The 17,571-nt window shown below is 37.7% G+C and overlaps 1 protein-coding gene across 1 annotated transcript in view; it reads right to left on the bottom strand.

The window, feature by feature from the left end:
- The window catches only part of myt1lb (myelin transcription factor 1-like, b), a 267,848-nt gene extending 262,049 nt beyond the window's left edge, over positions 1–5,799 (bottom strand). The window contains exons 1-2 of the mRNA XM_077238574.1: positions 5,767–5,799; positions 5,327–5,462 (exon numbers count right to left, since the gene is read on the bottom strand). The gene's annotated coding sequence lies outside the window, so the exon portion shown is untranslated. The remainder of the gene's footprint in view (positions 1–5,326; positions 5,463–5,766) is intronic.
- Positions 5,800–17,571: the final 11,772 nt, after the last annotated feature.

The raw sequence follows: 17,571 nt of genomic DNA, 5'->3' as shown, positions 1-17,571 counted from the left end.
GATTACTATCATATGCGACTTTTTTGTGAGCACCACATGGAACCTGATTTCTTTCTTTTTTTTTACTCTGATTTAGACCATTTCTGTAAGGTTAAAGGTATCTATCCATCCATCCATCCATCCATCCATACGGTCACAGTGATTTTGCCAAGTAAGACATGTTCCTGGATTAACATAATTCAGCCAGGTGTCAAATGTAAATGTACAATATTTTAAATAAAAGAAGTGCCTCGTGTGTCTTTTTTGATGTTTGGTTTCTAATGTCATTCCAAGTAGATTTATATCGTTTAATATTATATATATATAAACTGTTTAAAAGATCCCTAGCTTTAGTTAATTGTCTCACCTCATCGTTCAAGTGAAATCAAACCAAATGACGCCCCGCTCCAACATTCGCAATGCTTTCAGTTCCGACTCTGACACAATTCTCCCACAGAGGAGAATAACATCAGGATGCACAGAAAGCATCCTCTCTTAAAGCAGTGCACCACTAAGCCTGGTTAAAAGATGCTAGAGTCCTCAAAGACAGGCAGCGGTAATCCTCTTCCTCCTCTTCTTCTTCTTCAGGAGAACAGCGATGACTAACCCTATGCCTGAACAGCACATAACTCACGCAGATCCCCGTGTTTCTGACACGCTGGGACTGTGGTGCCATCAGGTGAGCGAGATGAATGAGCGACGTTATCAATCACTCGTCTACTTCACACTCCACACTCTCAGTTACAGACCCGCTCCACAGTCAAGATGGGTTTTTAATTGGCCTCACTGTTTAGATATAGATCATGCTTTGATATGGATGATGATGGGGAAGGCTCTTTCTCGCACAGAACGCATGAACGTCACATGTATCAATCATGATTCAAATTACTTATGTGGCCTTCACGCCTAATAAAGATCAGCCATCGGTCCGTCAGGAGAACCGTAAATATCGTAAATGGTGACGTTACTCAAGTCAAGTCACCTTTATTTATATAGCATCTTATACGATGCAGATTGTTTCAAAGCAGCTTCACAGTAATAAACATGATTATAACGAACATTAATGCAAACTTCAAGTATGAGACAAATTCAAATTCTGCAGTAAAACAGCTGTAAAAAGACAATAGTGTATTTATTCAGTTCCGTGTTGATTCAGTTCAGTTCAATAACAGTGTGAAATTCATCTATTTTAAAAATGAGTTTATCACAGTCTGCCTCTACCTTTCTATAGCCAGAAAGGTATTTTCAATATGACGGATAAATAAAATAATGTTGATAAAATGAAATAGTCATGCTGTTTGTCCTCATCTCATATGAAACACCTGTGATTCAGCAACTACCTGCTAATGCACTCACATTCAAGTAGCCTTGTGCATAAGTTTGGGTGAGTAAAGCCAGATGCACATTTATAATAGTCCTTTACGATTGTTGCTTGACAGACTGTACGAACATGATCCTCGCTGTAAGTCATGTCACACTAAAAGATCTCAGACTCTACGACAAGACTCCAAGCGCAAGAAAACTCTTCCGGAGCTTTACATCATCAATCAACAACACGTTCTGTGACGGTGAGCTGCATTACATGAGAGATTGAAATGGTGGCTGCAAAGAAATCTCTAAAGTTAATTTTGGTCATGGCTTGTTTTGAAAAATGAAGACAATTTGACGGTTGTCGCAAGAAGTCACACTGCAGGACTGAGAGTCAAATCTTCGGACACTGCCAGAATTTCGTCGGAGGTCAAATTTTATTGAAACGGTGAACATGTCAAACTAACGATCAAAGACTTCAGATTTTAGCCTATGATCAGAGAAATCTTTTAGGATTTGCAAAATTTGTCAAAGATGGCCAAATCGTGGCCGAAATCGTACAGTGAACCCAGCTTAAAGCTACACTGTGTAACTTTTTTAGTTTATTCTTAGCTTAAAACACTTAGTTCTTTCAAAAATATATGTGCTCATTAATGTATATTTACTTCGTTCAAATAATAAAGTATTCTCGTGAGTGTATAATATGCCATTGAAAATACATACGGGTAAGGGGTTCTAATGTCGGTCGCCATGTTGCCCCTCCATCTTGAAAGTACATTAGCCAAAGAGGGACATACCCGTTAATTCAAGCTTCGCCTTTCGCGTTTTAACACTCGATGGTACCGTGTCGAATGTCAAGAGGGTGATTGCTTGAGACTGATATATAAAACCTGAAAGCCTTTTTGAAAGTCTGTGGCTGATGGAGGATCACTCTTATTCTCGAGGATACGTATCAGAGTCGCCAAGGAAGCGAGAAAGAGAATTAAGACGGCAACGCAACAGGCAAATCAACAAGACAAAAGTAAATATTGGAGTGGCCTTTCCAAGATGGAAAGAGCTCATGACGAGCAACGATTTTAAAAAGGACGCCGACGTTGCCTGCTTTCTTCTCGACAGGTAACGTTAATTAAGCCTATTTGTGTATATTGGAAGTTTTATTGTTGCTTGGCTAATTATATCATGGTGTGCTGTGCATAACACTAAAACGACATCTAGGATAGGTTTCCTCGCGTCAATGATGAAAAGTATTATTTACTTTGTAACATAAATCCGTGTTCTATGACGGATAACATGTGATCAATATTTTAATGGCGGTATAAATTGTAGGCTATAAGTTATATGTAGGCACTTTAAATTGTAGTTATTTTTCATTTATTTGACTTTATACACAATTATACACTCATGGACGAGGTCGAACTGGAAGCCATGTTAATCTTGGACTACATTGGCCACCGTAGGAGTTAGCACGAAATCGGAATTGAGATGAACAGAAACTAATATTCACTGGATGGTCATATACCTTTTCACCGCTAGATGGGGGTAAAAATCACACAGTGTAGCTTTAAGGGCAAAACACACAAGTAGTACCTTCAATGCCCTGAAGATGGCAATATCACTTCTTTTGTAGCAGAAATAAACTGCTGCAGAAAAAGTTAGGTGCATTGCAAAATATTGTAAGCAATTGCATTACTCATCACAAATGTATTGGAGTAAAGAGTATACAGTATCTCAAAAATGTATTCAAGTAGAGTGTAAAAGTTGCTAATATCTTTGATACTCAGTTACTATACTTGCGTAACTTTTTGGCTACTTTGTTGTTGTACTAATTACATTTATTCAAATACTTTACACCACCGAAGAGACCTTAATGTTTATTGTGAATCTTTTTAAAATATGCATCATATTTTCTTTTATGTACTAAAAAAAAACACAATAATATGCAGACAGTAAAGCAAGTCTGCATGTGTTCTGCACACAATGAAAATACCATTTAAACAAAATTGCCTTTTACTTTTGTGCTATGGGGATTGTTATTTGAGATCTTTCAGACATACTGAAGTGTTTAAGTGATAGTTCATAGTGACCACATCTGTCAATGAAAACACCATAAAAGTGTAATATGCAGTCGATTCAACAATCTTTGTAGATAGATTTATTTGAGCAAACACTGATATTGAAGTCATTATGCATTGATGATCTGTCCCTCCAAATACTGTGTGAAACTGAATTGCACAAAGACTTTAAAATTCCTTTGAAAATTGAACAGCATCTGGGTGTGAAACAATAAGAGGGTGAGCAAATATTGCCAGAATTTACATAGGAGTGAACGTTTCATATTCTCGCTGAAATGTATTGAATTGATCACCTACAGCAATTAAAACAGTATATCATACAAAGCATAATGGGAATCAGATATAGGCTCTTTCCTCAATTCAATCACAGTTCACACATTGAGTTTAATCATGCACAAGCCTCATGCTCTCACTGCCTTACACAAAATCTATACTTGGATACATAGCCTATACTGGATGTGTTATTTATACAATAATCTCTATCCTACCAGAGATACTGCACATGCATGATAGGGATTAAGCATAAGAATGATGATTAATTTAAATAATTTTGAGCCTTGACTGTCATATCAAAGTAAACATAATATTTGATACTCCACAATATGCAAACATTTGTAGATGATTTATTATTGGCTTCAATTGTCAATTTTATTTAGAATTTAGAATTAGAAACTCAGATGATTGCAGATATGCGTATCGAAGTACATGCAAAAAAAGTCTGTAAAACTTATGTCTGAACATGGCTGTAATTACTCATTAACAGATTTCCCATTAATTACTGAACCATTTTAATGTAGTCAGAATCACAAATTGAAAATTGTTAATCGTAATAGATGAAATTACTACTTTTCTTTGAACAGAATCTGAACAGAAGTTAGCTAGGTTGTTACATTTAATGCCCTTCACGTGCAGTTTCGGTTACACTATTTCAAGGTTTCCGTGTAACAGTGTAATTATGCATTAAAGCACTGTGTAATAATAATTAACTACATGTACTTACTATAGGGTTATGATTAGGATTGGGGTTTGGTTTGGAGTTAGTTGCATGTGATTATGCATAATGTATAGTTATTACTATAGTTACTACATGTAACATGAAAACCAAATATGTAACTCAAAATATATAGGCAGGGGTGGGGAACGCTCAAACAACTGATATTTAATGAAGGGAAAAAAATCACTTTCTTCTGAAGGCATTACTATGCATTGATCATGTAATAAAGCACAGTCATCTCAAGAAAACAGAAGTTTCCCAGTAGCACTCAGTTATCTCTACAACTCTCATATCAATGAGGGAATCGAATAGTCCAGCCTTACAGTAAGTCCAACCCAGAAGCAGATGGACTCTACTGTAGCTTCTGGAGAAAAAGCCCAACAGCTCGTGACCTGAGAGACACGTTTACCTCTCACTCACAAAATCCACATTTACATTAACCACAGATATTCCAGCAGCATGTGCAGAGAGACGTCCAACACACAGTAAGACAGTAGAGATGTCTGGTCGATACAGAACAAATCAACTGCAGTGCATTAGGAAAAAAATACTAGAAATAATCTTAAAATTTCTTAAAACAAGACTTAATATGACTTAAGAATTGTTAGATATTTGTACTGGAATAGGCTACAAGACAACTGAGTAAGAAAATCATTACACTGTAAAAATATTTCGTCCTACATCTAAATTATCATGTTAAAATGTGTTATTTAAATTTTTTATGAATTATGACTAAATCAACCTCATTACAATTCGTTAAGCTAACAAAGCACGACATGTTTCTCTCTCTTTGTTTTTAGAAGAATTATATTATTATAGGCTAATTCTCTTAAGATCCAGTATGACCTAAATAGCTCCTGGCGGTTACAAGTGCACTGTAAATAAAACTTGAAATAAAACACACAGTGTACGAGCTCAACTCTTCAATCTGTGAAGCAGCCCAGCCAGAAATATAAAACCACGAGTGACCCACCAGTATGGAAATGCTGTCTTCGCTCAAACTTTCCAATCGCTCCTGATAGTATTTTCCCACGATCTTCCCTTCGCTCACTTGTTCTCCTGTTCACTCGCGCTGGAAAGTTCCTCTCGCCTTCTGTATGCTAATCATTCTTCACACGATGAAGGAAGAGGAGAGACAGAGACAGACAGAAGGAGAAGGAAGAGAGCAGAGAACGGTTGAAGGCAGGCAACCAATTGGCCTGGAGCTTGAGAGAGAGAGACAGAGAGAGAGAGAGAGAGAGAGAGAGAGAGAGAGAGAGAGAGAGAGAGAGAGAGAGAGAGAGAGAGAGAGAGAGAAATGGGGGGGGGGGGGGGGGTAGCACCAATGAGGCGGAGCGAAAGGATGCCGCCATAGAGAAAGAAAGAGAGAAAAAAGCAGCTGCGTGAGTCAGAGCCGAGATGTGGAGCGCTTACCCTCAGCGTGATGCCAGTATCCTTAGCTCTGTGTGTATGTGTGTGTGTGTGTGTGTACACCTCCACCCATCCGCCAACACAATGCAGCGCGAGCCTCCTGGTACCAAAACACACGCGCGCGCGTAAGTGTGTGTGTGTGTGTGTGAGTGAGAGAGAGCTTGGAGGTTGGGCGAATGTGAGCGTTTCGTATGCGTTTCTCTTCTCTGTCTCATGGACTGAATTGTCTATCTTCCTCGCTGTGTGTGTGTGTGTGTGTGTGTGTGTGTGTGTGTGTGTGTGTGTGTGTGTGTGTGTGTGTGTGTGTGTGTGTGTGTGTGTGTGTGTGTGTGTCGAGCCGTAGACTGTATTCTCGAGCATCACTGCCTCCCATAGGGCTTGCGCTCTTCCAAGCTACACAAATAGGCTATGTTCTAGGAATGTTTTGCTAACGGTCAAGAAACCGTTATTTATTAATGTTCTCTAAACGTTTTTTTGTGTTTTTTTTGTTTGTTTTTTGATAAGGGAGCATTCTGTTTTCATTTTGTAAACGTATCCGCTTTATTTTTAATGTAGCCTAAGATTGAACACATGTTTTAATGTGTCTGGCTGTGTCACTTCCAGTTCATTTTAGCTGTGCTGCTTTAACATAAACATTGATCAACGAACATAAACAGAAGTTTAACTGAATCTGCTTGACGCATGAGAACAAATAATTATAATTATAATTCTTTACATTTATAAAGCGCTTTTCTGGGTACTCATAGCGCTTTACATAGAAGGGGGAATCTCCTCAACCACCACCAATGTGCAGCACAACCTGGATGATGCGACGGCAGCCATACTGCACCAGAACGCCCACCCCACGAACACACACAAACACACACACACACACACACACACACACACACACACACACACACACACACACACACACACTTACTGGTGGAGAGGAGACCGTGATGAAGCCAATCAGTGTATATATATGGGGATGATTAGGAGACTATGATGGACAGAGGCCAAGGGGCAAATTTGGCCAGGATGCCGGGGTTACAACCCTACTCCTTATCCCAGGACATCCTGGGATATTTAATGACCACAGAGAGTCAGGACCTCGGTTTAACGTCTCATCCGAAAGACAAACCTCTTGTTGAAGCTCAAACATGCTGTGTAAAGGCCCATTCAAACCATAAACAATTACTATAAAGATATATTAATATGATTCTGTTTATTCTAAGTGCGTGCTTGTCTGACGCTTTAAGTTACAGCTGGATGGATTCTGATTGGCTGTCAATATTTTATCATCAGCTGGATAAAATCATTCTGAAAATGATTTCAAATATATTGTTTCTCTATGCCATTATCGTTATAGCTATGGTGTGAACTCTGCTATTCTTTAATATTGAGAACTATTTTAAGAACTATCTCTTTATCGTTATCTTTATGGTTATCTTCCTTGGTGTGATCGGGCCTTAACACATGAGAATGGACCTTATTGGTTTTCAAGCATCAAACATCAAGCCAGGCTGGAAGACCACCTGAGACCAGACAATCAGCCTAGACTGGTTTTCAGCAGGGGTGTGTGTCGATGAATGTTTATATGTGAATAAAAGCCTAAGTTACATCTGTTCATCATAAGCAATCGAGTCTCTTCAAAACATTTTGACTAAACCGCTCAGTACATATGGATTAGATTTACAATCTCTTTATGAACTTTTTGAACTGAGTCAAAGTGGTAGTTGCGTAGCTGTCAATGAAGGGACAGAAATCTCTCAGATTTCATCAAAAGATCTTAATTTGTGTTTTGAAGATGAAACGACTTGAGAGTGTCGAATGAATGACTGAATTTTTTTGGTAAACTATCCGTTTAATATAGCCTAACTTAATAAGAACATTGGCAGAAGGGAATCTAAAACACACTTCATTTTCCTGCAGAAGAGAGAGAGTGGCGCGGTGTAGCCCGTCTCAGCCCTCCACGACTCATTAATGTCCTCCTTACTCAGGACTGTGAGTGCTGGCAGAGCACCAGCAGTGTGGAGCACTGAGATAACTGGCTTAAGAAGCAGCCAATTCACACCCCCAGCCAACTTCCTCTGCTCAAGCAGATATATCTGTCTCCTCCCAGACAAAAGCCATGCTATCCATGCATCCGCTCCACGCACATTCACCACGAGTCCATGTGTCGGGCTGGTAAGGGATATCCCAGCTAACAAAAATATGCTCTCAAAATGTTATGATAACGTTCCCATTAAGTTATGAAAACAGTATTTCTGAATGTTCTCTGATCATTTAAAATGTTTAAATGTTTTTTTTTAAAATCGTATTTATGCAAATGTTAGCGAAAACATTAAGGGAATGTTCCATTTTTGTGATTTTGCAAAAATGATGAGAATGTTAAATTTGAACGTTCTCTGAATGTTATGAAACAAAAGGTTTTTAAAATCTTTAGACAAGAGTCCAACTTTCAGGAAAAAACAACATTCCTTGAATGCTTTTGTGCTAACGTTTTGAGACCAGATATCTTTTGGATGTTTGGAAGAACGTTTGTTCATAACTGTGAGAGAACCTTGGCAGAACGTTCCCTGTTTGCTGGGATGCTGCTAATTTAATTGTAGATCATTCTTCATTTTAAAGGAAGAAACCCGTGGCTTACTACAGGAAAGAATTGCACATTCGCTTTTATTTCATGACAGCGTCAAGAGAAATTTGTTTGCAAAAAATTTTGTTTTTGGTTAAAAATTATTGATTAAAAAATAAATAATATGTTTTAGTGATACACAAATCAGATTTTCAGCATTTGTGGCACTTGTCTGCTACATGTAAACTAAAGACTATGCTATAACGAATGTAATTACACAAATATATTAATATTTTCTCTCCGTAGAATGAGAGAATTTCTGTTATTTCTGCTATTTCCTTTATAACTAATAAAAACCTTTCTCATTTCTCTGTTTTGGCCAAATTCTAAGGCCTGCATGTATTCTATGCAAAAAAAAAAAAAAAAAAAAAGATGATGGAAATGTAAGAGGATTGACAATTGCAAACTCTTCACTACCGTTCAAAAGGAATCAATACTTTTATTATTCAGCCAGGGTGCATTAAATTGATCAAATGTGACATATATAATGTTTCAGATCATTTATATTTCAAATAAATGCTGTTCTTTCAAACTTTCTTTTCATCAAATATTCCAGAAAAAAATGTATCACAATTTCCACAATATGAACTATTTTCGACATTGATAATAATCATAAATGTTTTCAGAGCAGCAAATGAAATCATCATATTAGAATGAAATAAAATATATTCACATAGAAAACAGCTATTTAAATTATAATAATATATCATAATTTTACTGTTTTTTTACTGTATGTTTGACTAAATAAATGCAGCCTTCTTTCAAAAGCATTAAACTTTTGAACAGTGGTGCAATTTATTTGTTATTGAACTTTATTGAAGTTGCCTATTTTACCTGATATTCAGCGTGCTTTGTATATTCATGCTTACAATACAAAATGTTTATCTTAGCAACATATCAATGTTTGCTTCCTTTGAAATCAGTGCTTGCATGTATGGCTCTTGTGTGCTGCATGTGAGTAGTGCTAATAAGCTCCAGTCTATAATGTTTCAAATCACTCATTTCTGAGGTTTGTTTTTAGCTTTTACATGTTTTAATTTTGTCACGAAATTGCCATTCTATTCTCAGTTTTTTGTCATTTGTTTTAAGTGATTATGAGTTTCAACTATTAATGCTTTAAATGCCTTTGTTCAATTTTAAGAATTTATTTGTGCTTCTGACAATGCAGTTTATTTATCTTTAATCTACTGATGCTGAAAAGAAAATTATTAAATGAAATTAGAAGGTGGTTAGAAAATATGATATCCGTGAACACATGACATAAAATGACAGGGAAGTGATTAAAGATAAAGTGCTTGGTTTTGCGTGAGATGGAGTGATTGTGCGTGGATGATCACTGAGCTGTTCATCTTCCTGACAGTAAGTTGTCTGGTAACTGTGAAAGCTCATCAGTCAGAAGACGGCAAACATTACCCGTGTCTTACTGACACAAGAATGCATTCACAACAGTATGTGAGCATGCTCTTTTTTTCTAAACATCAGATTTAGAGGTTTTGAGAATGCACTGTAAAAAAAAATCCCGTAAAAAAACGGCAAATCTCTGGCAGCAAAGTTTCCAGACGGATTCTGTTAAATTACAGCAAATAACCATTTCTCAAAATTACATGCAAAAACCGTAAAAATACAGAATTTACTTTACAGTCAAAATTGATTAAATTACAGTATATTACTGTTAATAATGGCTTATTAAACCGTGGAAAAACAGATAAATTATGTCAAATTACATTAAAAAGACAGTCAAAATTGATTAAATTACAGTATATTACTGTTAATAATGGCTTATTAAACCGTGGAAAAACGGATAAATGATGTCAAATTACATTAAAAAGACAGTCAAAATTTATTAAATTACAGTATATTACTGTTGATAATGGCTTATTAAACCGTGGGAAAACAGATACATTATGTCAAATTACATTAAAAACACATTTAACTTTCAGGTTAAACTGTAAATTTAGGGTTTTATAAAGTTATTTTATTATAATCCTGTCTATCTACCGTAATTTACTTTGAATATATAGTTTTTCTGTGTAAAATAACAATGAAATTATGTATAAAAATGAAATAAATACATCAATTCAAATACAAATGTTTGTATATTTACAGTTTTAATTTTTACAGATCCAATTTCACAAGTTTGACCAATCTTTAATTAAGTACTTAATAATAGCAGGTTTACAGTCAATTTCTGTTAAATTAACTAAATGTGTACAGAATACCTGCACATTTACAGTATTAGTAATTGAACATAAACACTGAACGTCAAGATAAGTGATAGATCGGAAATACAAGCTTAGTATATAATTTAGAACATGTAAAACATTTAAAGGGATAGTTCACCCAAAAATGTAAATTCTGTCAGTATTTACTCACCCTCATGTTTTTCCAAACCTGTAAGACCTTCGTTCATCTTCGGAACACGAATTAAGATATTTTTGATGAAATCTGAGAGCTGGATCACTCCTCCATAGGCTTCTTCAGGGATTGAAACTTGCCAGCCCCGAAAAGTTATTAAAGACATCGTTAAAATAGTCCAAGTGACTACAGTGGCTCAATCTTAAGTTTATCAAGCGACGAGAATACTTTTTGTGCGCAAAAAAAACAAAAATAACGACTTTATTTTAAATATTCGTTTCATTCTCTGTGGGCCTCGAGTGAGTTCACTAGTGTAATAGCGTACGCTTCTGTTGTTGTACGTCACACGCATCACACACATGACCAGCGTCGGCCAATAGTGAGCCTACATGTGACGTAGCTCTACGCAATCACACTACATTAACTGACTAGAGGCCAACAGAGAAGGAAATGAATAGTTGAAATAAAGTCGTTATTTTTGTTTGTTTTTGCACACAAAAAGTATTCTCGTCGCTTGATAAACTTAAGAGTGAGCCACTGTAGTCACTTGGACTATTTTATGGATGTCTTTAATAACTTTTCGCGGCCGGCAAGTTTCAACCCCTGAAGAAGCCTATGGACTAGTATGGAGGAGTGATCCAGGTCTCAGATTTCATCAAAAATATCTTAATTCGTGTTCCGAAGATGAACGAAGGTCTTACGGGGTTGGAACAACATGAGGGAGAGTAATTACTGACAGAATTTACATTTTTGGGTGAACTATCCCTTTAAAAACATTCACAATTACATGTTCTCCAAAGTGACTTACCAATTACGATAACAATAGAAGCAACAAGTGCAGTGACAAGTCCCAGTTAGTCTAGCACAGTACACATAGCAAGTTTTTTTTTTTTTTTTTTAAACAAAGATTTAGTATTATTGGGTAAAGAGTTTACGAAAAAAGATGGATCTTTAGCAGTTTCTTGAAAATGTGTTGGGCAGGTCATTCCACCAGCAAGAAACAGTCCAGGTAAAGGTCAGTGAAAGTGATTTTGTGTCTCTTTGGGATGATGGCACCACAAGGCGCCGTTCACTTGCAGAACACAAGCTTCTGGAGGACACATAGATCTAAAGTAGTGAGTTTAGGTATTGGGCTACCTTTAAAGACCACTCTTGCTGCAGCATCTGGTTCAGTTGCAGAGGTTTGACTGATGCTGGAAGAGCTGCCAAGAGAGTATTACAATAGTCCAGTCTGGATAGAAGTTGTGCAGCTCCGATAGTATAATGATGTATAAGGCAAATCAGCAGGATCACACAGCAAGTATGGTTTGGCTAAAACCATAAGCAGTTCTGTCTTGGCAAGGTTGAGTTGAAGGTGAAGGTCATTCATCTAGCAAGAATTTTCCATCAGGTAGGCTGAGATGCGAGCAGCTACCGTCAGATCATCTGGCTGGAATGAAAGGTAGAGATATGTGTCATTAAAGGGATAGTTCACCAAAAAGTGAAAATTCTCTCAGTATTTACTCACCCTCATGTTGTTCCAACCCCGTAAGACCTTCGTTCATCTTCGGAACACGAATTAAGATATTTTTGATGAAATCTGAGAGCTGGATCACTCCTCCATAGGCTTCTTCAGGGATTGAAACTTGCCTGCCCCGAAAAGTTATTAAAGACATCGTTAAAATAGTCCAAGTGACTACAGTGGCTCAATCTTAAGTTTATCAAGCGTCAAGAATACTTTTTGTGCGAAAAAACAAACAAAAATAACGACTTTATTTCAACTATTCATTTCCTTCTCTATGGGCCTCTAGTCAGTTAACAAAGTGTGATTGTGTAAAGCTACGTCACACGTAGGCTCACTATTGGCCGACGCTGGTCATGTGTGTGATGTGTGACGTACAACAACAGAAGCTTACGCTATTACACTAGTGAACTGATTCGAGGCCCACAGGGAAGGAAATGAATAGTTGAAATAAAGTCGTTATTTTTGCGTTTTTTTGCGCACAAAAAGTATTCTCGTTGTTTGATAAACTAAAAGGGATAGTTCACCCAAAAACGAAATTTCTGTCAGTATTTACTCACCCTCATGTTGTTCCAACCCCGTAAGACCTTCGTTCATCTTCGGAACACGAATTAAGATATTTTTGATTAAATCTGAGAGCTGGATCACTCCTCCATAGGCTTCTTCAGGGATTGAAACTTGCCAGCCCCGAAAAGTTATTAAAGACATCGTTAAAATAGTCCAATTGACTACAGTGGCTCAATCTTAACCCTCTAGGCGCCACGGTCGAGTTTACTCGACAAGATGCGGCACTGAATAAAACAGCCGATTTTGTAAAATAGGGTGTCAAATTTCGTTCGACCTCCCCTCTACTAGATGGCAGACATGTCATACTTCATCCCTGACTCAAAAAAACGTCATGCTTCTATACAAAATCTTCGAGCTAGAGCGCATTGAATCAGTGCGAAAAAAAGCGGAGCTTTTGTGCGAGTGAGCCATTTTATCCGAGCAATATAGTCAACGTCAGCGAGTATTTGCATTAGATTATTATTATTGTTATTATTATTATCTAATGACATCAATAAAGCTTACCCGCTTCTATTCGCGGACCCTGATTCTGAAGGGGAATATCTGACTGCCTTCAGAAGATGACGGTGATTCTGAAAGTGAAAGTATAGCCCTACACCAAGCACAAACGGTGAATCCTTTGCCCACTGTAGATGGTCCTTTGCCCAATGTCAGTGGTGGGAACAATGTTTCCCGGGGTCGAAGTGTTCATCGCGAAGTTAGCAGGCGTGTTAGTGTTGTGGGGAACGAGGCGGGAGATTTTTACCGCGCTAGCCATGTAACTCTGTCATCTGACCATGTGCCTCTCCGCAATCGCGGCGACAGTATTGTGGTGGAGACTTTGTCTAATGCCACTTGGTATGTTAGAAGAGGTCGAAGTATTCATAGGACAGTTAGGGGGCAACGTGGAGGCAGGGTGAGGAGTCGCAATGACAATGAATGACAGTAGTCCGAGCTGTGCACACTCGGCACGCGCGCGAGACAGATCTGGCCGCGCCCGCGCTGCTCGTAGCAGGAGCAGAGGCGGTGTGACACGGGGCAGAGGGGCTATTATGCATAGTCTATCGCAAGCTGATGGGAATTAATATTTTTATGAATAATATATATGTGCCTACTGTATGTAGTAAATGGAAAATCTCTACAGCAAAAGGCCAACCGCTACATTCATTCGGTTTGTTTCTACCATTTATTAGTAATGATTTACACAGTTTGTTTACTACTTACTATTTATCTGAGCATTCAGTATTGTGCAATATATCATACAGAAGGTGAGGGACATTTTGGGGAAAGAAGTGCTGCATTTTATCATTCAAACATGTGGCTTTTCATGAAAATTCTATAATCCATGGTGGCCACCACCATATGACGTCATAATATACAAATTAGATGGGAAAATGTAATCCCTACATAAACTTTGGGTCATCCTTAATATTTCTCTAATTTATAGAAAGTCTCTATCTTTTATCACTTTTAAGATATAGCCTTTTGAAATTAAGATGTCAAAATCGAACGTTTTAGGAAAAAACCTCTGGCGCCTAAAGGGTTAAGTTTATCAAGCGACAAGAATACTTTTTGTGCGCAAAAACAAACAAAAATAACGACTTTATTTCAACTATTCATTTCCTTCTCTTTGGGCCTCTAGTCAGTTAATGTAGTGTGATTGCGTAGAGCTACGTCACACGTAGGCTCACTATTGGCCAACGCTGGTCATGTGTGTGATGCGTGTGACATATAACAACAGAAGCTTACGCTATATCACTAGTGAACTGACTCGAGGCCCACAGAGAAGGAAATGAATAGCAGTAATAAAGTCGTTATTTTTGTTTGTTTTTTGCGCACAAAAAGTATTATCAACGTTTGATAACCTTAGGATTGAGCCACTGTAGTCACTTGGACTATTTAACGATGTCTTTAATAACTTCTCGGGGAACAAGTTTCAATCCCTGAAGAAGCCTATGGACTAGTATGGAGGAGTGATCCAGCTCTCAGATTTAATCAAAAATTTCTTAATTCGTGTTCCGAAGATGAACGAAGGTCTTACGGGGTTGGAACAACATGAGGGAGTAAATACTGACAGAATTTTCATTTTTGGGTGAACTATCCCTTTAAGATAGCAGTGATAGGAAAAGCCATGTTTCTAAAGAACAGAGCCTTTTTACAAAATAACAAAAACAATAGATGGGTGGAATCTAACACAATCGTGGTCTTACTGTAGCAAAACCAAACCTTGAGCACACTTTTAGTGCAATCATATGGAATCAGAAGACTCAGTCATTACGTTTTTTTAAAGTTATTATTCCCATACCTTGTTTGCCATGATCATCTGCTTTAAACATCTGAAATCACAAAAAAATAAGTTATTTTAAAACTCAGTATTACATTTACACATGTCAGAATATGTTCTATTGGGACAATGCAAAAAACTCAACTGACCATGATCTGGAAGCTGAGCAGGAAAGGCTAACAGTAATGTTTTGAGCTGCCATGTGATTTTAGCTACATTTATTAAAAGTAAAAATGAATATGATTTACTGTAATGTAGCTGCATCAGTTACACCTAGGGGTTCATCATGTTATATTTATTCTAGTCTTCCTGTTCTAGGCTTTGCTGTATCTGTATCAACAAGTACAGAACTGAATTCGATTTGCAATTGCGTTTGGATTATGTCACATTTTATGCGTCCACAAATTGAAAACGCAATTGCAAATACAATTTGCAATTCCTTTTGAATAATGTCCGGAATATCATTCCATAGATGTGGATTCAACTGATCTTGCAATTGGAGATGGAAAATTGAAAGACGCCTGCTGCAGTGTTTTGCCCTCCAGCTCTCGACGCCAGGTTTGACTGAACATTTAAGAATGCTAATGTTAGCTTGGAAACTGTCAACTTAACACAAATGTAATATAAAATATCGTTCACAAGTAGTATGAGACTCTTACCTCAGCTGGTGATCGGTTGGCATGGTGTCCGCTGTGACGAACCAGGCTCACTGAAAAAAGGCGCGTTATTTCCGAACGGACTGACTGACACCAGGACTATAACTCGTGTGTTCAGCGCTCCTGCTCACGGCTGCTCCTGACGAATACGATTATAGTTTTGAACCACCGTGATCGCAATCCACTTCACCAGCGTAGACTGAATTCAAATCTCCCGCTTGTCCTTGACACAGAGATCCAAACTTGACGACGACAGATCTGACAACCAGCTAACCGTTGTGGGCGGGACTAAGCAACGGAAAAGTAATGGCGGATTATTTGAATCTGCGTCATCCCGCGCGCGCGAGCACACACAGACACGCACACACACAGTCACACGCACACAAAGCCAGGCAATGTGCAGCAACGCAGATTTGAAAAAATATTCATTAAAGACATAAAATATACATGAAATTAGGGGAGAATAATACAAATGATGATCACAATGAGCATCTATTTGCAAGACAAGATTAAAAGACTATAATGATTCAATAGGCCTGCCTACTGTATGTAGCCTACTGTACAAATACTAGCCTATTGAATCATTATAGTATTTTAATCTTGTTATTATTTAACCTTAAAACTCACTTTAACCCCCACATGCTTAATGATCTTAAAAGGAAAACATGTTAAATGACTGCTTATTTCTGCAGTTTTACCTTCTTTTCTTTGTTTTCTAATTTCACAGAAAAAAACTGTAAAATATTACTTAATATTTTATGTAAAATTACACATAACCCAGTAAAAATACAGACAATTTGCTTAAAAAAACGTAAAATTGATGTAAAACCAAAATAAAAGCAATTACCTGTAAATTTAATGGTGAACCTTTAAATTACAGCAAATATCAATAAAATAACAGGCATTCACTGTATAATGACAAAACGGCAAAATGCTGTAAAAAAATACAGACTTTTACCTGTAAATTTACATTTTTTTCTTACAGTGTGGATTCGGTAATATATATCAATACATATTGCTAAGCTAACAATGTGATCGTTGTTCGCGAAAGGTTGGTTTCTCGTGAACTCCTTTACCTTTATGAAACCCCGGTCTCAGGGTACGCTGGCGTGTTTTGCTGCCGCTCCTGTTACTGTTTGATTTGTTTTGGTTTGTTATTTTAAACTTTATTCATTTATTTTTAAGTTTTTAGTTTTGTTTTTAGTGCTGTAATGATTGCGATGTGGCGGTGCCATCTTAAATACTTTGGATCGTAGTTTTAAGCTCTGTGCTCCATCTGGAATAATCTGCAGCGTGTCTCTGGATCGCTTCGGTTCAGCTGTCTGTGTGGATTGTATGACTTTGTGCTCGCATTTTGCGCTACGGAGATCTTCCTGGAATAACCTGCAGCGTGTAACTCCGGATCATCGCCTCTGCTTGGCTGTGTGTGCGGATTGTACAACGCTGTGCTCGCAGTGTGCTGCAGAGTTTCATTCACTCTGGCCTCGCGAGTGTGTGCTCACTGACCATGGCACTAAGGTACACTACACGCATGCTTTTGAATTTAAAACAGAACTGTTATTGCCTAGCTAAAGACTATTACAATCTCTGTAAAGATGCTGGACTGTTACGTCCAAAGCGATATATCCATCGGGGTTTGAGGCGCAGCCTTGCTGTCTCATCTTCTCCTAACATCTATGTCCCTAGCTGTCAACGTAAGACCAACAAACTGCTCCATATTGGTGTTGTTCACAGTAATTTAATACCGGTTCCCCGCATGGAGATTAAACCTCTGTCATCTTCGTCTCAGAGCCAGGCTTACGCCGCTCTATTTAATGTGCGATCTGTGAACAACAAAGCACTACTTTTA

Source organism: Siphateles boraxobius, unplaced genomic scaffold (genome assembly GCF_051911475.1).
Source record: "Siphateles boraxobius isolate OS27281-9 unplaced genomic scaffold, OSU_SipBor_1 22, whole genome shotgun sequence".
Classification (NCBI taxonomy): domain Eukaryota; kingdom Metazoa; phylum Chordata; class Actinopteri; order Cypriniformes; family Leuciscidae; genus Siphateles; species Siphateles boraxobius.
The sequence above is the reverse complement of the archived record's forward strand: the minus strand, read 5'-3'. Positions and strand labels throughout refer to the sequence as shown.